The 22,440-nt window shown below is 43.7% G+C and overlaps 1 protein-coding gene across 3 annotated transcripts in view; it reads right to left on the reverse strand.

Moving 5' to 3' along the window:
- Window positions 1-22,440, reverse strand: part of LYRM4 (LYR motif containing 4) — a 159,785-nt gene that overhangs the window by 13,724 nt on the left and 123,621 nt on the right. The gene's annotated exons all lie outside the window — the stretch shown is intronic.

Raw genomic sequence — 22,440 nt, forward strand, 5'->3', positions numbered from 1 at the left:
CAGAGGGCTCTGGGCCAAGCCCCAGAGACTGACTTAGCAGATCAGGGACGAGGCCTCAGCCCATGTTTGGAAAAGCGCTCTGTAGGCTCAGGGCCTTCTGTTCTGCCTGTTGCAGCCCCAGCCACACTGTCCTGACTTTATATTTTATGCAGTTTATGTGTTTGCTCTGATGCGAGGCTGAGAGCTACTCGAAGTCAGGGGCTTTGTCTGTGCATTAGCTTCCTCCCCATCCCCTGAGGAACCCGCAGTCTCAGAAGAGGCTGGGAGCGAGTCCTCATCACACGGCCCGTGGGAGACCTTCTGTGTCCTTGCTGTGCGGCTGGCAGAGCCACAGGAGGAGAAAGGGTGGGACCCTTGGCCCCCACCCCCCCGCCTCCAGTCCATTGCACACAGCTGCTAGAATCCTCTCTGACCCTCTGAAGGTTGCTGGCATAGCAAACTGTGGTTTCTTCACTCCTACTGAATCCTCAACCCCTGGCTGAGCTCTAGGGCCTCCACCAACTCTTCTCTGCCTTCAGAGCAAGTGGGTGGAGCCAAACACTTGCTTTTGTTGCCTGAACGTGGAAGCCCAGGTCTACGCAGGCGGGGTCTGAGCCCATGAACCAGTCTGGGTGCCGGCATCCCCGCGAGCCATCCCCAGTGCTCAGGAGTCTCTGCTGAACGAATGAGTGACTCCTGGGAGCAGGAGGTGCCTGGGCAAGGTCTCAGGGCAAGGCCTGTCAGAGGAGGAGGAAGAGACTAGCGGTGGGAGCCGAGCGGGGCAGAGGAAGGATTTCTCCTCAGGCAGCCCCTCCTCGGGAGTGTTCCTTGTGCTGTTTAGGAATGAGACCTTCTAGTTCCATTCTTCCGAACGACAGAAACGTCACCATCCGAGGCAGTCAGCTGTTCCCTAGGAAGAGTGAACCTGGAAGCCTTGGAGGACGGCAGAGCGGTAAAAGCTTCCCTGTGGATACTCATTTTGATCCCCGAGTCCCAAACTTGACCTGCTGTAAGTTCTTTCCTTGGGATTGATTTCTGTTTTGCTTTTCGGTTCGAGTACGGTGGCTGCTCCATTTCTGTCATCAAGGTGAAGGGACCCTCACACTGGAGTCAGCCCCGAGGACACGGCCCAGCTAGTGGGACGAGCCCCCCTTTTATTTACTTATTATTTATTTGTTTATAGATTTTTAAATTTACCTTAGAGAGGAGGGGCAGAGGGAGACGGACAGGCAGAGAATCCCAAGCAGAACCCCGCTGGGTGCAGAGCCTGATGTGGGCTCGATCCCAGGATCCTGAGATCATGACCGGAGCTGAAATCCAGAGCTGGGTTCTCAACGGACTGAGCCACCCAGGCTCCCCAACAAGCCCCTCTCTTAGAGTAGTTTGTTACCTTCCTCCTTTCCCTTCCACCCAGTGTCTTAGAGTGATGTGTTCCTGGCACGTAGCTTTAGGAATCCACTACAGAGTTTACCACAAATTTAACCCTTTTAGGTTTCTTTTATTTTTTGATAGGAATATCCCACTCTTGTAATGCACGATGGAAGATTACCCAGGGCTGTAAGAACACAAAGAAGAAGGTTGATAAAAGCTGTTTATGTCCTTAGCCATTTGGTAGTGACCTTGACAGAGATGGGCCACCAGCACGAAGTCATTATAATGTGCTGGGGAATGGAGACAAGTCCTCTGAGGCCACAAGGAGATTAACAGTGTCGCTGCTGTACATGCTCAGTTATTTAAAGAATGTAAACAACAGGGAGATGGTCAAGGAAAATGTATAAAAAAATTAAAGCAGGGGAGTCCATGGATGGCTCAGTTGGTCAAGTCTGACTCTTGATTTCGGCTCAGGTCATAAACTAAGGTCTTGGGATCAAGCCCTGCAATGGTCTCTGCACTCAGCGTGGAGTCTGCTTGAGACTCTCTCTTTCCCTCTTTCTCTGCCTCTTTCCACCATTCACTCTCTCTCTCTAATAAATACATATTTAATAAAAATTGAAGTGAAAGTGGTTTTATGCAGTAATGCCACTCCTGGGTATATGTTTATGAAAAATGAGAACAAATGTCCACATGGAAAGGTGTACAAGAATGTGTATGGGAGAACTATTCACAATTGCAAAAAGGTGGAAACAACCCAGTGTCCACGATGAGCAGACAGACAAAATGTTGTATATCCAAAGAGCGGATCCATGAACTGGAATATTATCTAGCCAGGAAAGGGGTGAACCACTGACACATGCTTCAACAGATGACTCCTGAAAACTACGCCGCGTGAGAGAGGCTGGACATGAAACCACACATCATCTGACTCCTTGTATATGAAATGTCCAGAAGAGGGAAATCCACAGAGACAGAAAGTAGGTCAGTGGTTGTCAAGTGCGTGAGTAGGAGACTGTGGGGTGACTCCCAGTGGGTTTGGGGTTCCTTTTTGGGGGTGTTGAAATGTTCTACAAGTGATTATGGTGATGGATATTTATGTAACGCTGAATATACTAAAAACCACTGAATTATATACTTCAGAAGGGTGAATTGCATGGCATATAAATCTGAATATATACGTTAAAAGGTGTTGAAAAAGACATGTAAAGATACGTTAAAAATGCCGTCTATACTTGTGCTAGCCTGAGCCTCACAGCTATTTAGCACCTGAAATATGGCTAGTCCAAACTGAGATATTCTGGAAGTATAAAATATACACTGGGTTTCAAAGACTTAATAAGGAAAAAAGAATGCAAAAATTAACATTATTTTTTGTATTGCAGGATGAAATGAAATGACAATATTCTAGACACACCAAATTAAAGAAGATATATTAAATTAATTTTGCTAGGTTCTTCTTAATCTTGTGAATGCGGCTGCTAGAAAATTTAAAATTACACATGCAGCTTGCATTTATAGTTTGTATTATATTTCTGTAGAATAGTGCTGGTCTACATCATTTTTTTTTAATTTTTTAAAGATTTCCTTTTTTTTCCTTTTTTTTATTTGACATAGAGAGAGACAGAGAGAGAGGGAAAACAAAAGCAGGGGGAGTGGGAGAGGGAAAGGGAGAAGCAGGCTTCCTGCAGAGCAGGGAGCCTGATGCGGGGCTTGATCCCAGGACCTGGGATCATGACCTGAGCCCAAGGCAGACACTTAATGACTGAGTCACCCAGGTGTGCCTCTATATCATTCTTTAAAAAAAAAGTTCTACTTATTTACTTATTTTTAGTGGGCTTAAAAATTGTGGTAAAATATATTTTATATATAAGTAACATACTAGCATAAATGAGGTTGTGTTAAAATGTATCAGTTTAACCCCTTTTATCTTGAAATAAATATATAGTCCCAGGGAGCTGCAAAAAGTAGTACAGGGAAGTCCTGTGTACTCTTCACCCTACTTCTCTCAAAGGCAGCTTTTTGTTTAACTATAAATAGCACAATACTACAACCAGGAAACTGACATTTATACCTTCCATTTACATTTTTTTGGTGTAAGACTGATCAACCCTTGCTGAGGAGAAATCTGGGTGTGCAACAAGAAACAGTATCTCAAGGGGCCCGGGTGGCTCAGCTGGTTAAATGCCCGCTTTTGGCTCAGGTTGTGATCCTGGGGTCCTGGGCTTAGCCCTGAGTCAAGTCTGCTTCTCCCTCTCCCTCAGACCCTCCCCGCTGCTCTTGCGTTCACTCGCTCTCTTTCATGCCCACTCTATCTATCTCACATGAATAAATAAATACAAAAATCTCAAAAAAAAGATTATCTTAAAGTTGTTGATCCTCTACAAAATGAACACTACTCCTGTTGGAATAAAAAAATTAAGTGGAAATTTAGATTTCTTGCTGTCTGCACAGAAATATTTCATAGAGCCTGTGGACATGACGAGGACCAGTGGTTACATTCATATTCTGGGTGTAGGGTGCCCGCTGCTATGCCTCCCCCCATCCTAGCTGAGGGTGTGGGAGGCCCCTTGCCCAGTCACTCAGTTACCACATAAGGGCACCTTGTGGCCTTGTAGGTACAAGTCACTTCTTAAGCTCACCAATCACGAAGGGCTAAATTAAGCTGTCAGGCTTGATCACGGCTGAGCACACTTCCTCCGGGAAAGTCAAAGTTACAAGGCTGCTCGGCTAACTGACAGCAGATAAAAAGGAGCCACCCTCATCTTTTCCTTTTCAGGGAAGGAAATCACACCTGAAGATTTCAGAGGCCACTTTTCACAAACTGGCTGTCACACATAAGTGTGTTTGGAGATGATGCTCCCCTTCCTTCCCTCCTCATAACAGTTTTGTGACTTTGTCTATTTTCTGTCTATTTTCTGTCTTCCTCTCTGTCTATACTTGATGTTCTGACACAGCTTTGGATGTGAACTACTAATGTGGGGGATGACCATGTTCGTCCATCTTGCTTTTTACTTACACGTCTGAGGCAGGCCCCATCTCTCCAGGGTTAGATGCTCCCCTAGAGAGGAATTCTCTCAGACAGCCCATGCCACACTGAGCCCTGCACACCTTTGAAAGCTTGGCTTGGCCTCCCCAGAGCCTCTGACGTCCAGCTCACATATGTACTCGCTCAATGAAGACCTCATTCCCCCAAAGGGATTTCTCTTGGGCACTAGTAGAGAATATGTCCACATGGGTTATTTTTAAGGGCATAGAGGGACCAAACAGCTTCAACCGTCCTCATCCCCAGCAATGCTCCCAGGAGCTCATGGGTCACATGTATATATGTGGTGTGTCTCAAGACTGTGTCTATCCCATTCCTTCCTGGGGACTGGGGACAGAAGAGATAGTGGCATTGGTCTTATGGGCTCTCCAAAGGGTGACCATATTTATTAATTGCTGCTGTAACAATTTACTGCAAACTGGTAGGGCTTAAAACAACACACATTCTGGAGGCCAGAGGTCAGTTGGTTTCACTGGGCTAAAGTCAAGGGGTCTGTAGGACTGGGTCCTTCTGGGGGTTCTAGGGGAGAATCCGGTTCTTTGTCTTGTCTTTTCCAGCTTCCAGTGGCCATCTGTATTCCTTGGCTTGTGGCCCCATCCTCTGTCTTTAAAACACATCACTCCAGTCTCTGCTCTGTTATTACATCTCCCTCTCTCCTGAAATCAAGCCTCCCTCTGCCTTCCTCTTAGAGGGACATTAGTGATTACAAGTAGAGCCCATGTGAAAAACCCACGTATGGTCTCCTCATCTTAAATCAGTAACTCGATTACATCTGCAAAGCCTCCTTTCCCATAAAAGGTAATATTGACAGTGCAGGGATTAGGATGTGGACATCTTTCATGGGCCATTTTTGAGCCTCCCATTCCTCATTTCATGGTTTTGTTGAAAACAAACATTTTAAACTTCAACATATCTTATTGTAGAAAACGTGAAATATAGCTCTAGGTCCATCTTTACTAGACACGCTGAAGGGAGGGAGAAGTGAGAACACAAGGCAACCTCCAAAAGGCCAAGTCAAAGGGATGCAGCACCAGGGAGACGGCAAGGCAGGGGTGGGGCGTGGGCCATGGAGGGGGAGGGAGGATGTGCTCTAAAGGGTCTTATTTCTAAGTCAGCTAAGTTCTTGAAATATGCTTTTCTTATAGATTATGTTCTAAATATTGATTAGGTTCCCTGCTCTCACTACTTGACTAACTGAATCTGAAGTCTCTCTAGTAAGCAATACCAGAGAGTGGGACTCTGAGAACTTGGGAGAGGCCTGAATGCCCTATGCTTCCCCGCTAGTCGCCCATCCAATCTCTGACTCTGTGGGACAGGCATACAGCTGCTGAAGCACGAAGGGCAGCTGGCGTGAGTGAGGTCTCAGTCACAGGTGTGGGGTGTTCAGCGAGTTCACGGGACCACTCTTCCTGGAGATCATGTAGGGTCTGGAGAGCATTGCTGGGGATTCTGGGATGAGGTCTGTGGGCCTGGGGTTCTGGCCGACATCTGCTTCTCTTAAGGGAGCTTTATCAGTCAGGAGGAACTGGAAGGTCAAGGCTGGCGCTCCCTGTTCCTGAGGCTGGGATTGTCCCAGAGGACCTGGGAACAGGAAGCAGGCAGCTGCCGCCATTGCTATCCTAATGGTCTCCTGCGGAGTAGAGAACGCTTCCCTTTTATCACTGTGGAACTGTAGACATGGGGGGCAACCTAATAGCCAGACTGAACTTCAGTGAGATGACTAAAAAAAAAAAAAAGAAAAGAAGAAGAAGAAGAAGAAGAAGAAGAAGAAGAAGAAGAAGAAGAAAATACCCTTAAGGGAATCTAGGGGCTAGAGAGAAGAAAACGGACCCAAACTATTGCTGTCTGTAACATAAACCTGCTTGGAGAGGTGGCCGACAAGTGGTATACAGTGAGAGCACTTAGATTCAGGACAAAACAACTAGTAAGCAAGGTACAAATGAATGAAACTTATCTATGTAGGGAAATGGATGTCTTGATGGAAAGAAAGGTACTCTTTTTCAAGTAAGAGTAACAAATATATGCTTCTAATTGTAAGCATCAGGCTACAGAAGGCACGGACAAGTAGAGTTCCCAAAATAAAAGAGGAGAAAAAGGAACGAATCGCTACTTGATAAGCCACAAAAATAAGGAAGGGAAGAAGAGAAAACAAACTATAATAAACAGCAGAATGAGGTGGAAGGAATAAAATCGACCCTGTCAGCCATTATACAGACATGAATGACCTACCTGGGATAGTTAACAAAACCAACACCTAACAGCAAGTGTGATAGAGACTAAAAACCAAGGAGTGAATTAAGACACACCAGGCAAACTCTGGAGAAGAAATACTAGTTTATACAAACATTAGACAAGGCAGAGCTCAATCTGAAATCACTACATGAATAATGAGCAACATTTACTAAAAAGATGTACCCATGAACTCCACACACTACATAGGATGGTTGCTAAGTGTACAAAACCTAAACTAGCAGAAATGACAAGAGAAATTGATAAAATAATTATCAAAATCAAATAAAATTATACTGGAGGACTTTGATATTCTTTTTCAAAACTGGAGAAAGCCAGTACATTTAAAAAAGGGAACGACATGTAGGATTTGAGTCATACAGTGAGCAAACTAAATACACATACTCGTGCCTCCAAGAATATATTAAAAAAAAGTGTCCATAAAATATTTATAAACAATGGCATTTACAAACATTGATCAGACTTGGCCAAAGAAAAGTCTTAAAAAGTTTTCCATTTCTCAGGTTAAATTACTTTTCATTAGATTTTCAAATTAGCTGCCATGGAGTTGCCCATAGCTTTCTCTTAATGGCATATCCTTAATATGTAATCATTAAAAATGACATTATTGAAGAATATTTAATGGCCTGGAAATTATATTTGAAAGGGAAAAAAAGCAGGTATGAATCATAATTGAAAGGCAATCATTATATGTCTTGGCCTCATAACTTTATCCCTAACTTATATCTTTATCTTTAAGTAGTCACGGATCCCCAGTTGATAGATCAGGATTTCTCAGCAGATCCTAAATCGTAACCTCGCTGAACCTCGGGCAAGCTTCCGCGTTTGTACCCAACTCCTGTGGCTCTCAGGACACTCCCACAGGAAAGAGAGAAGGCGCTTCTGCATTCGTCCCTTGAAGCTCCTGGCCTCGGGGATTTAAGTCTGAGGATCACTTCGCAATACGTATTTAGGAAAGTAACCTTTGCTGGGCATGCACCAGGCTTAGATGGATTGGTTGCTCACTTCAGTTTTTACATATACCTTATACAGTATATGACACCTACATATATCTTATGGATGATGAGTACATAGAATCAGCGAAATTTATTAGCGAATAATAAATAAATAAATAATGTGGAAATTATCTACATTTTCACAACTGGTATAAGAGTTCTAGAGAGCTGCCATTTTCCATTCCAGGTCTTCTGACTCCAAAATCTATGTTTTTTTTTTTTTTTAATATTTGCAACCAAGCTTTATTACTTTATTAGAGCTAAACAAGCATATTGAAGGTCAGGGCATGGAAGGGAGGACGTAGGGCCTACTTCTGGGCGGGAGATGAACCTAAAGTTTGCTGGTGAAGAGAATTTGATTCAGAGCCAAATCTATGACCTTTTACAACACACATCCTTGGAATAGGCATCTTCTATTCTTTCTAATTAATATTTTATTTTTAAAAAATATTTTATTTATTTATTTGACAGAGAGCGAGCGAGCGAGCGCGCACGTGCGCAGCAGAGGTAGAGGAAGAAGCAGGCTCCCCGCTGAGCAGGGAGCCCGACGCAGGATGCGATTCCAGGACCCTGGGATCACGACCTGAGTCGAAGGCAGCTGCTTAACTGACTGAGCCACCCAGGCGTTCCTCTAATGAACATTTTAAATGGAAACCCCATGTCATTCAAAGACAAGAGTCCTTCAGTCACTTCGGTGGGGCTACGAAAGGCTGAGGAAGACGGAGATTTCATTTCGCAGTTTACCGTGTCATTCTTCAGGTGCACATCTCAGCCCCTCAGTTTTCAGAAATGGGAGTTTTGGATTGTTCATGGAATGACACCAAGCCAAGAACAGCACCAGCCATCCATCTCCTGGATCTCCCGAAGAACTGATCTTTGTGAAGCTCCATGGGCAGCAACGCCCCACTTGCCCAGTGTTTGTGAGTTGATTCAGATTTTGCCAAAAAAGGAAGCTGGCTGAGGCGGAGGAGAACAAGAACTCCCGGTCTGCACTCAGCCCGCTGGCAGCCCTGCCAAAGCCCCAGAGCTGGCAGCAGCTGCGGCCTGATCCACGCTCACAGAAGCGAAGGAAATGGCATTTTCCTCCCTGAGGTAGGGAAGCAAGCCCTGCTGAGACTCGAGGGGACGGATGGCAGCACAAGCCATCTCCGGATTAGAACGATGACAAGACAAAGTTCACTTCCCTCCCGGACATGTCCGTGGGGTTCTCTGGCCTATGGCCCTGAGGTTTGCTCAAGAAGTGGCCAGGACAGCACCCACTCTGGCAGAGGGTGCTCTGGGGGACGGAGGGGTCACTGTCATGCTGTTCCCACCCCCACAGGCCGCACTGCCTGCTTTATATATCTCAGTGGCAGTTAGAAACGGAGGGCCTTTTCCTCACATTAAAAAAAAACCATTATTAAATTCTCTCATATTAAAAAAACAAGGTTGAATCACTGTTTTGTACACCTGAAACGAACATAGCATTGTATGTCAACCATACTTCAATAATCCAGGTTTAAAAAAACCCCACTAGGGCGCCTGGGTGGCTCAGTTGATTAAATGTCTTTGACTCAGGTCACGATCCCAGGGTCCTGGGATGGAGCCCTGAGTCGGGCTCCCTGCTCTGCAGGGAGTCTGCTTTTCTCTCTTCCGCTGCCCAACACCCCTTCCCTGGCTTGTGCTCTCTTTCAAATAAATAAATAAAATCTTTAAAAACAAAATAAAACAAATATGCCACACAGGCCCATGTAAGATGATCGTTTTCTTCTCTGGTTTTCCAACATTTATTTTTCTAAAAAAAGAGAACATTTTGCGCGACTCTAAGCAGCGATTTCTGACAGCATCTGCTGAGTCTAGGAGCAGAAAAGACATAGCTATTCCCAAGAACAAGTGAACAGACTGGCACAAACTTAAATATATCACACCTCCACTACCACCTACGAAGAAGGCTTGAAATCCAGCCTCTATCAAGGATTCCAAGCCTCAGCTGTACACTGGCATCCCTTCCAGTGCACTACTGTTTGGGTCACACTTGAGAGATGAGGATTTACTTGGCCTAGGGTGTGGCTTACACGTCAGATTTATACAAAATCTGTGGTCAAATACATAACAGAAAACTTACCAGTTAAGCCACATTAAAGTGCACATTAATGACATTTACAGTGCTGTACAACTGTGATGGCTATCGAGCCCAGAGCTCTTCCACCGCCCCATACCCACTGAGTTGTTCCTCCTCTTGTCCCCCCCCAAATCAACCTGGCCCCCACTAACCCACCTGATGTCTCTGTGGATTTCCTTAGTCTGGACAGGTCATACACATGGAACCGTAAGATATATGGCCCTTGTGTCAGACTCCTTCCACTTAGTGTGTTTTCAAGGCTCATCCGGGTTGAAGCACGTAATGGTATTTCATTAATTTTCCATTAACGGAATGGGTTCCATTGTATGGGTATACCATATTTTGTTTATCCATTCCTCCTCTGAAGGACAGTTGGGTTGTTTCCACCTTCTGGCTGTTGTGAAGAATACTGCTACATTTGTGTAAAAGTTTTTCTCTGAACACCTGTTTCAATAATTTTGCTGCATCACATGATAACTTTATGCTTACATATTTAGGAACGGACAAACTATTTCCACACATGTCAGGTTTTTTTTTTTTTTAAAGCTCCCTAGAATCTAACATCTAGCCAAGGTTAAGAACCTAGTGGGTTAAGATTCCACTACCATTTTTTATACAAGGTAAGTGACAAAACAGCAAAGAAATCAGCAAAACCCAGGCATAAGAACTTAACTTCTTCAGTAAATGAATTATAAGGAAAAACAAGAGTGAGGAAAAAAAGGATGTGGGCAGACCTCTACATTAAAGAAAATTTAAGACATATATTATCCAGAAGCTGATTTGGATCTTAAATCAAACACACAAAGTTTAAAAGATTATATTTATGAGATAGTTCAAAATTTAGATACTGTATATCTGATGATATTTAGGAATTACTGTTAACTTGTTAGGAACAATAATGATATTACAGTTATGTTAAAAACACTTTTTGGATTTGTACTAAAATAAAAAATAAATATATATATGAAACACAAATTTTCTTAAAATAATATGGGAAGGATATATTGGCCATGAGTATAAAATCAAGGTGGTCAATTCAGGGAATTCATTATACTATTCTGTATACTTTTGTGTTATATATATAAAATATATATATTTTGATATATTCATATCTTTCCATAATAAAAAATTAAAAAAACAAATTCATATGACCATTATGGAATAACAGTATGGAACTTCCTCAAAATATTAAAAATAGAACTACCATATGATCCAGCAATCCCATTACTGAGTCTATATCCGAAGGAAATAAAATCAGCATCCCAAAGAGGTATGTGTACTCCCAAGTTCATTGTGGCATTATTCTAACAGCCAAGATATGGAAACAACCCAAGTGTCCATAACAGGTGAAGGGATAAAGGAAGTGTGTATATAAATGAATACACACATACACACACACACACACAATGGAGTATTATTCAGCCATACAAAGAAGGAATTTCTGCCATTTGCAATTACATGGATGAACCTGGAGGACCTTATGCTAAATGAAACAAACCAGACAAAAAAAGACTAATACCGCATGATCCCACTAGTAAAAATCAAATTCACAGTAACAGAGGGAATGGTAGTTACCAAAGGCTGGGGAAAGAGTGGAGGATGGGGGGGGTCAGATACTGATCAAAGGGTATAAACTTTGAGTTATAAAATGCATATGTTCTGGACACCTAACATACAGTATGGTGACTATAGTTAATAACAATAGAATTTGCTGAAGAGAGTGATCTCAAGTGTTCTCGCCACACACACACACACGCGCGCGCGCGCGCGCACACACACGAAAGGGTTGATGGATATTGTAATGAGTTTGTGGTCATCACGTCCCATTTTATACATGTATCACAATATAATGTTATACACTTATATACATAAAATTTTTATTTGTCCAACAAACCTCAATAAAGCTGGGGAGGGGGGATAGTAAAGAAACAAACAAAAAGTGCCACCATTGCAAACAAATATACGGGAAAGAATGCAACCCAACGTCAGTTTGTTTAAGAAACCTTATCCCTACTTACTCTCCTCTCCAGCTAACTACAACTGCTTGGAACCGTGAACCCAGTGCAGATTCACTCCAGGTGTGGCTCTTACAGTCACGGGATTAGCTCCTTTGACGGGGTTCACTCTGGGTGCCTCAGGCCTTGTCTCCTTTCCAGACAAGGACTGTCTTTTACATTTTCCAGGTTAACCCACTCAAAAAAGCTTTCCTGCACTAGAATTTGAAACAAACCCAATACTGTTTTTTATTGTGGCAAAATACACGTAACATAAAATCTGCCGTTCTCGCCATTTTGAGGTGGATGCTTAATGAGCATTAAGCTCACTCCCAATGTTGTACAAACGTGGCCATCACCCATGTTAACTTTTTCATCTTCCCAAACTGAAACTCTGTACTCATTAGACACTAACTTCCTGTTCCCCCTTACCCTGGCAACTACCCTTCTACTTTCTGTGAGGACCTCACGTAAGTGGAATCATACAATGTTTGTCCTTCTTGGCCTGCATTTCTTCACTGAGCATAATGGCTTCAAGGTTCCTCCATGCGGTAGCCTGTGTCAGAAGGGCCTCCTTCTTCAGGTGGAAAAACGTTCCATTGTATGCACGGACCATTCTGTTTATCTATTCATCTGCTGATGGACACGTAGGTTGCTTTCATATTTGCAGATTACGAATAATGCTGCTGTGAACACTGGTATATTGAGTCCCTGCTTTCAATTCTTTTTGGGCATATACCCAGAAATGGAACTGCCAGATCATTTGGTAATTCTATTCATTACTTTTAAAACTAAGTCAATATTCAGGGCGCCTGGGTGGCTCACTCAGTTAAGTGTCCTAGTCCTGATTTTGGCTCAGGTCATGATCTCAGGGTCCTGGGATGGAGCCCCGGTTTGGACTCCCTACTCAGCCTGAAGTCTGCTTGAGATTTTCTCCCTCTCTTTCTGCCCCTGCCCCTGCTTGTGTACATGTTCTGTCTCTAAAATAAATAAAATCTTAAAAAAAACCCCCAAACTGCACCAATATTCTTCTAAATAATAACTTGTCCACAATTCCCTGCTACCTGTTAGAATGGGCTGGACTAGGGGTGGAGACGTGGGAAGCAGGAGAGAGAATCTATGCTGAAGAGCCTGGGGTTTGTCATGAAACAAACCTGGTTTCCATCTTTGCTCTCCAATCACTAGCTCTGAAACCCTGGTTATATTACTTAACCCTGGAGCCTCAGTTTCCTTACCTGCAGAATAAGATGACACTGATCTTATTACCATTAGTATTTATCATGTCTTAGCATAATGCTTGGCCCACAGCATTCAGTGAGTGGCTTCTAGTCTTTATTTTGACTTCAGTCTTCCCAGGTGTTGGCTAGGCAAGGAGCACCCACATCAAGGTGAGTCCCACAGGTTCTAACCAAAGCCTCATGGCTTACTAAACTGCCCTGAGGGTAATGACACCCATGGGAAGACTGGTTAGACTTTCTTCATTTCTTGTTGCACAGAATTATGCACAGAAAGACCTGGTCTCTTCCTGGTGCTTCTTAACATCTTAACATAACTCACATACATAAAAGATTTCAAAATATACAGTCCCGTGGTTTTTAGTATAATGAAAGTTGTGTACCGATCAACACAATCAACTTTCATTACCCACAAAAGAAACTGTACCTAGAAGTTGTCACCCCCGCAACCTCCCATCCTTCCTAGCTCCTGGCATCTACTTATCTACTCTCTGTCTCTACAGATTTGCCTATTCTGGCTATTTCATAAAGATGAAATCACACAGCATATGTCCTGTTGTGCCTGGCATGTATCAGTGCTTCATCACTTTCTACGGCTGAGTATTCTCCATTGAATGGATATACCATGTTTTATTTATCCATTCAACAGTTGAGGAGTACTGGGTCTGTTTCCACTTTTTGGCTATCGTGAATAGCGCTGCTGGGGACATTCCTGGTATGCCTTTGTGTGTGGACACATGTTCTCAGTTCTCTGGAGCACAGTGTTTCGTCTCTGGAAGGCCAAAGTAGGACTGTTGCTGCCAGAATCTGTCGGGAGAGCGCCAGACCAGCAGAAATCAAACTCCTGGGGTTGGCTCTACTCCATGACAGCCTTGGAAAGCTGTTCAAGTTTGCAGCTTATACTCTTGCTGTGTGGATGTATCTTTTTTGAGTTCCTTCTTCTATGAATTCTAGGGAGCTTTACTGTTGACTTTGCTACTTAGCTGGTGATAGTCCTCTGTATGCCCACCTTTCCTTAAAACCACCTTCCTTGGACATTTTCATATTCTGCATCCAATGTCCTGTTTTCCTACCTGTGTAATTAAAACGACTCAATTGTTTGTTGACCTCTTAGAAAAGACAGAATTCCTGCTCCCTTTGGGTAGCTCCCTCCATTCTAGTCACAAATTGGAGTAAGAGTTGATAGGCTTTGTCCTTGCAAGGTACCTGAACAGCACCAGCCAAATTCTCTTCATCAGAATCTATTTTTTAATGCAAAAAATATTTTTTTTACATGGAAGTACAGTTGACATATACTGTTACATTAGTTTCGGGTATATATACAGTGGCTCATCACAAGTGTAGCTAACTGTCCCCATACATGCTATTCTAATACCATGGACTATGTTCCCTATGTGTGTTTTTTTTTTTTTTTTTAAGATTTCATTTGTTTATTTTAGACAGAGCAAGAGAGCGAGAGAGAGCACGAGCAGGGGAGGGGCAGAGGCAGAAGGAGAGGCAGACTTCCTGCTGAGCAGGGAGCCTGATGCGGGACTCGATCCCAGGACCCTGGGATTATGACCTGAGCGGAAGGCAGATGCTTAAATGGCTGAGCCTCTCAGGTGCCCCTCCTATGTGGTATCTTTCATCCTTGTAACTTACTCATTCCATAACCAGGAGCCTGTACGTCCCACTCTCCTTTACCCATTTTGCTTCCTTCCCTCTGGCAACCACCAGTTTGTTCTCTGTATTTATGGATCTAGTTCTGCTTTTTTTGGGGGGGGGGTGTCTGTTTCGTTTTTTAAATTCCATTAAAAATTTTAAATAAATATAATTATATGGTATCTGTCTTTGTCTTATTCACTTAGCACAATACCCTCTAGGTCTAACCATATTCTCGCAAATGGCAGAATTCCATTTCTTTTTTATAGATGAGTAATATTCCATTGTATATATACACATTTTTATCTATCAGTGAATAGTCAGGTTGCTTCCATATCTTGGCAACTGTAAATAAATAATGCTGGAATAAACATAGGTGCATATATCTTTCCAAATTAGTATTTTTGTTTTCTTTGGGTAAAAACCTAGTAGTGAAATTACTCGATCATATGGTAATTTTAATTTTTTTGAGGACCCTTCATACTGTTTGCCACAGTGGCTGCACTAATTTGGATTCCCACTAACACAGCACGAGGGGCCCTTTTCTCCACTTCCTCATCAATGCCTGTCTCTTTGATACGAGCTATTCCGTCAAAATATATTTTTGAAGGAAGATATGGAGCATTCCTCCTGCAGTTTTGCAAATTCCAATTTCTGCTTCTCTTTCTAGCAGCAACTTGTATGAAAGAATTCTGAATTCACATTGGCTGCAGAGACAGTCACCTCTTCTGCATAAAATCTGACTTCTGTCAACTGTGTTACATATTTGAGGTGCTGCAGACTTAATTTTGCCTTTGGTCAAAGTCTACTGGGTATGGTAGCAGCTCTACAAGTTACAAAGAGGAAAAACAAGTTTGCTGTCTTATAGGGGATGAAAAAGGATTCTAAGAAAGATTAAGAATAGATAAGGGACTCTGAGAAGGTATCATGAAAGTAAATTCCATGAAGACGAAAGAAAAATGCCTGCTACAATTTTATATGCAGAAAAAATGACGTTAAATACCTTTCCCCAGTTAAAGAATCTGAGTCAGCAGCCAGTGAGAATGAGTGTTCTTTATGAGTGATTTCCAAACTATGTCACAAAAAGGCTTCTGTATTTTGACATTTGTATATTACACACAACCCAAACTCAAAACCCAGGAAAACAACCCCAAGATGCAACAGAAAACAAACTCAGTGACAGATGTGACTTTGGACTTCAGACTTGGGGCAAAAGAAAAAAGTATGAGAAAGGTAAGAATTAGAATTACAAGAATGGACAAGTTTTCTGGGATTTTGAATAGAAGCAAGTGCTAGAGATGCTTAAAAGCGAAGAGCTAAAAATGAGATTAATCCTTTAGACACAGAAATGCTGCTCTCCACAATCATGCTAACGTTCTAAAGTCTGAAAGAAATAGTTTTTGACAATCAAAGAAGGACTTCGAAGTGGTTGTTATGGATAAAGCCTGAAAGAGTTTAATCCCAAAGAAGAATATTAATAGTCTTTGAGCACCTACTAAGTTCCAGGCACTTAATGGAACTGAATGTCATTCTTGTTATTGCCTTCTTAGAAAACTGGTATTAAAATCTCTGTTGTAGGGACGAGAAGACAGAGGCCAGGAAAGGCTGGTGAGCTGCAGAGCGGCAGCTTAGCCCTGGGCGGATGGTGGGGGTGGGTGGGGGGCACTAGCCAGCTGCCTGTGGAGAAACAGGGTCTAAGTTGAAACCGGCTCCTCACTGCGGCTCTAAAAACACTAAAAACACGGCGAAGGCGTCATAACAAGAACTTTGATCGAGGATCTACTTCGAAGTTACGCAACAGAATATCAAGTTCAACTCACCATACAGGTCACATACTCTATTTACCAAAAATACAAACTGGAGTAGGAGACTGGAGAGTGTTATGTAAAAGTAAATGTTTGGTTTTGAAACAGTAGTGGTTTGCGGGCTTTTGACACTTTTGATGTAACGGTGTTTTTAGCATGAAGCAAGATACTCTCGAAAACGTAAAATGTAACTAAATGTAAAATGTAACTACAATTTGACAAGATTTTAAAAAATGGTGGGAGGAAGGGGGAATTTATTAAGTAATGATGAGTATATCCAAACAATGTAGGGCTTTAGCGTTCAAAAAGGTCAATATATACAGGCTTAGACAAACTATGATGGGCTATAAGTATTTTACAAAGCAAAACTTTTCCATAGTATTTTAAGGCATCTGCAGTTGTCACTACGGACCTTCTCTACGCAGGTGGCGCTGGGCCCGGGAACATTACCTTGTGCTTCAACTTGATTTGTACTTGTAAACGCGGAAGGCCTAGCATTTCTTACCACATCTTATCACAATTAAAACAAACATTTAAACCAAAATGTGGCCCCCTTCTTTCCTACACTGTAAGGTAGAGGTAGGCTTTTCCTTATGCCTGTCAGCCTGTATTTAAAATACCTAGTTCTACATGTATTCAAACCTTGTTGGTCCCAACAGGCATCATACCAAGAACCTCCATGTATGATCATGATTACCTCTCGTTAAAATTATTTTGGACTTTCTGTTTTTTGATGTAGCATTTTCATGTCTCAAAAATCTGTACTTTTAGGAAAAGTGATTGAACATTTCTCACATCTGTGGAATTAAAAGGAAGATGGCATTGTTACCTAGGGTGCACACATTTACATATTTCTGATCAACAGAATGTCACACAGACAGTAAGGTGTACTGCCTAAGGTGCTAGGATTTTAGCCCACATCGCCTCCAACCCTGGCCCTTGTGGTGGTTAATTTTTTGTCAGTTGAAAGGGGCCAAGGGATGCCCACATCAAGCAGTATTTCTGGCGGTGTCTGTGATGGTATTTCTAGATGAGACGAGCATTGGAGTTGGTGGGCTCAGTAATGAGAATGCCCTCCCAGTAATTAGGTTTGTGCTCCCCAGGAAGAATTCACCCGAGTTCCTTGACTGAACTGGGGATGGGATCTCATTTCACCCTCCTGTTCTCAGGCCTTCAGACTCGGACAGAATTACACTCTGCCAGCTTTCTCGGGTCTCCTCCTTGCAGATCGAGGGACTTCTCAGCCTCTGTATGGATGTCAGCCAATTCCGCAAAGTAAATCTTTTATATCCAACTGGTTTGTTCCTCTGTTGAACCCTGACTAGTATATCCTCTGACCTCAGGCACATTGCTTTGCCTCTCGGTGCCTCAGTTTTCTCAATTGTAAGACGGAGAGTTTGATGATTTCCAAGTCCTATCACAAAGCCATTTTGTGATTCTATCGTTCCACTCAAAGGAAAACATCTCAAATGGCCTGAGGGGGAAACTTATAAACACAGGAATCCTGTAGATCAAGTGTCCATACAGCAAAGGAACCTCATGTCAAATACTAAAATCATGCATTTGAAAGCTGAAAAAGTTTAACTGATAATATAATAGGCCTTTTGTTTTACAGAGCAGGAAACAGTCTTTTGTTTGTTTTTTTAGAGAGAGAGTGTGTGCAGGGGGGAGAAGCAGAGGGAGAGGGAATCTTAAGCAGATTCCACGCCCAGCAGGGAGCCCCACACAGGGCTCGATCTATTTCAGGATCCTGAGATCATGACTCAAGCAGAAATCAAGAGACAGATGCTCAACTGACTGTGCCCCCCGGGCGCCCCAGGGGCAGGGAACTGAAACCCCGACGAGGCCAAGCAACGCTGCAAGGTTTCAAGACTCATGCTCAGAGCCGGCAAAAGTTCTAGAGATCATTTAACTCGGGATTCTCAAGGTGGGCAGGGGGATTACAGTTTTGTGGGGAGGGGGAGGCTTTTGCAAACTTTGGCATCACCCTCTTACTCAGAGTTACTGCTGTAGCAAACCCCACTACCACTGAAGCATGTGTATCAGGCTACTAAAAAGCAGAATAATCACTGACTCAGAGCTCAGTGTTTCTGTTTTCCAGGAGAGGAAACTGAGGTCCAGACAGACTAAGATCAGGTCAAACTGCAAGCCGTAGAGAGAACCAGAACTGAAGCCAACCCACGGACCCGAGCATTCATTGACGGCGCACCTGTCCAGTGTTCCCTGAGGACCCAAGACACGCTGCAATCCGGTGCTGTACATGTGTAAGCATGGAATTGCAATGAGGAGACACGTATGGCCAAAGTTGTTTCCCAATACATGACTAGATTTCAGTTCCCTCTCCTAAATCCGGGCAGGTTCTCTGATTCCCTCGACAGATACGACCTGTGATAGTGGCAGCGACAGGGCATGGCTCCGGAGGCTAAGTCGGAAAGGCAATCTATCTTCTGCCTGGCTCTCCCCTTTGGGCCTCCTGCCCTTGGAATCCAGACACCATGTTGTGAGGAAGCCCAGTGTACATGGCGAGAGCATGGGTGCATGCTCGGGTGACCACCTCAGCTGAGAGCCGGTGCCAACCACCAGACAAGTGAGTGAGCGAGAGGATTCCAGGCGCCTGCTTTTGAGCCTTCTGCCTGAGGTCGAGTCACCGCAGAACATTCTCCACAAGACACGTGCAGTCTCTGTATCTGAATATCTCCCCCTGAAGCTGGGAGTGGCAATAAATGAAGGCTGGTGTTTTAAGCTGCTCAATTTTGATAATCTATTATGTGGTGATAGATAAGCAATACGTCCAGTTCTAGAGTTTATCGTCTTTGTTAGCGTTCTCGATGCTCGTCTCTACTATTCTACCATTCCACATGGCTTTTCATAGTTCATAGTGAAAGTGAAAAGCCATCCGCTTTATAATTTTCCCCTAAATTTGCAACATGAGCCCTCCCTCTTTAACTTAGCCTTTGTATTAGGAGAGACTGTTACCTCACAACATCTTTTGGGGCTATACCCATGCCCAGATTGGAAGAGCTCAGTATGCTTTCGTAACTGCCCCTTAATTTCAGTCGTTAGAACGCCTTGGCCTAAAAAGAGCACTGTCATCTCTGGCCATAGCTCCTCAGCCTGCTTGTCTGTCACAAATGCCTCACAGAACATCTGCATCATGAATGTCCCACACTTCAGTTGGCACCGAATCACCACATGGCTACATTTTGGATCTTCTCCATCCAGCCTCTCATGAAACTTCCAGGAGCCGAGATGCCAATATATTGTTTCTGAGCTGGTAAGACATCAGTGACGCCACTTCAAGTTCAGAAGGGCTCATGGCCATAACTCAGCTGTATAATTCAGATCAGTCATTTGAGAATGCTCAAGTGACAGCTATTAGCGCTCCCAAAACCTATGGCTACATCGGAGGTCTTCAGTTTGGACCAGAGTCTGATGCCTGGTTGGCACACCACTGTCACACAGCGTATGAGGACTTGTTTTGAACTGGTGTCTAAAACTTACACAATTACTTCACTATGTCTTGCACAGGTGAGCAAATTTACCTTCCGGTTCTGGTGTCTCAACCTCTGGGGTAAGGTTTCTGTACTGGGAATCATGTGAGCTTATGCTGATTTGTGGGCAGGTCTTACTGCTGATAATAATAATTCCTACTCCTTTGATGTAACTGTGGTGACTGTGACATACAGACACTGAGAGGTAGACAGCTGAGAAGATAACAGGGTCCTATCTTAGGATAGATGGAATACTGAGTCCTCGCCCTTGAGATGCAAGCTGGCTGGGGACCTCCCCACAGAAGCCAAGGTCTCTCTTCATCCCATTCTCTCTGGCCTGCCTGAGTTCTAAAGTTTACTACAGTTCTCTTCTGCAGTCCTTAAAAACACAAAGCATTTCGGTTTGGGTGGGTGCAAATTTTACCCCGGAAAAACCTGAGTTGCCAAAGGACTATGATGAGGCTCAAGGAACGGAAAATAGGAGAGTCAAATTTCTCAGCATAATAGCACAATCGACCAGCAGGTGGCAATAGAGGACTTTGCGAGCAATTCCGGCCTCTGAGTTCTGAAATGCTGGAAGGTAGCTTTTAACGGCTATTGTATAAGTGATTTATGTATTTGGATTCCGCTCAATGTTATATATGCATTACTGAATAAAACATTCACAGTGTATTTCCCACCAGCAGCTGAGCTCCAGTTCCAAGCTTCTGAGTCCTAATTCCCAAGGCTCAAAGGAGCCCCTGACATCAAATTGCTTTCCTTCCAGAATTGCCGCTCTACACCCCAGAAAAAGAAATGCTCGGGGAGAGCTGAGGGAGATCTGATGTGACCACATCATCAGAATGGCTTAGCAAGCATGTGTTAGGAAAAGCAAATGTCTGTCAGATGGTGTCCTCAAGGCAAAGCTGCCCAGGGTTTCCCTGAGCTCCACTGTTATTCCCTGGATTTCCTTCCCCTTTTTATGCCGTGCTCAGCACCACTGAACCGACAGGCTTGGACAAGACGGGGACTAGCCTCAGCATGGACAAGGAAGAGAAATGGCTTATTTGTCAGAAATATGTCAAGCACATTAAAAAAAAGTGACATTTGCATATAGGATATTAAGTCATGGGGTTTTTCTTCCTGTCTTTTCCAGGGAGTCCCAGCTAGCCACAGCTCTGGGAACGGGGAAAGGTCTTAAGCATCCCAAACAACCCTGAGCTAGAACTGTCTGGCAACACTGGGGCAGGTATGGGGTGCTTGGTCCCAAGGCTCTCGGGCCATTCCTGGCCACGTCTCTGCAATCCCTTCCCCTGTGGCTTCTCGGCCAGGGTTGTGCCGCCTGACTTCTCAGGCCTCTGAGGTCTGATGAGCTGTGACGTTCTGATGGGACACTGTAAGTGGGTACGGGCCATGGAACTTCTAGTATAAACCCAAGGGGTCATTTGCCTTGATGACGTGGCCCCCTGAGAAGGAAATACTTCTTGCTGGGAATGCGTCTGAGAGGCAGAAAGGTGGCCTCCGTCACCAGGCTTAGAGCTGGGACACGGTTCTACAGGAAGTCCAGTGGGGTGGGCCCATGCCCGTGGTAGATGCCAACCTACCATTTCAAGTACAAGACTAGCAAACTGGCAATGTGGCCTCAGTCACTGATATATCGTATTAGCTGAGGTCTGAAGCAAGCTTTCCCTGCTCCTTCTCATATTTGCCTCTTCTTTTGTCTCTCTACTTGAACAAAGGAAAGGCAGTTATGATAAGTGGAGATAATATTACTCTCATTTTGCAGGAGAGGAAAATGAGGTTTATAAAGATTAAGAAATGTGCTCAATTTCACACAACTCATGTGGTGGGGAGCCAAGACCGAAACCCAGAGCCCGTCTGACAATAAAGTCAACGCTCCTCATCACAATGATGGTGAGGGCTATAGGTGTGATATTACTTTGTAACAGCTCAGGCCCTCCTGCCCACAAAGCTTCATCCAAAGGGAAGACGATAGGGTTCGAAAGTCATTATGAGGGGGAACAAAAAAATCTCAGGAGACATGTTGCCAAGGAGGAGAAAAGAACATTACATTTCCTCATTGCTCATGTGCATTGATATGAAATGGTATAAGGTGTCATTAAGGCCACTAACAGGTCTTTAATAAATACTCACTACATGGGCCCTCATTTATACCTGTGGTTCCCATGTGCTGAGAGCATTGCCTGTTAAGTCTCTCTTGCTAGACCAGCCCTCTCTCCTGAGCTCCCAACCCAGCAGAGTCAATCTCCAGTTTACCTCTGGAGTTCATCCGTCCTTTTCCATGCCCATGGTCACCCCCCTCCCTCAGCTCCGAAATTCTCTCCTGCTTAGAGTATCTCTAGCTGGACACTCTGCCTCCACTCTCAACACTCTACAATTAATTTTTTTTCATTACTGCAATCCCTCCAGCACATAAGTTTGATACTATCCCTTCACTGCTTACAATATTCTAACATGCCCTCACTGCAAAGAGGGCTTATCATGCAGCTGTCCTGCCTGCCTCATTAGGCTGTGGGCTGCTGCAACACAGGC

The sequence above is a fragment of the Martes martes genome, assembly GCF_963455335.1.
Source record: "Martes martes genome assembly, chromosome: 6".
Classification (NCBI taxonomy): domain Eukaryota; kingdom Metazoa; phylum Chordata; class Mammalia; order Carnivora; family Mustelidae; genus Martes; species Martes martes.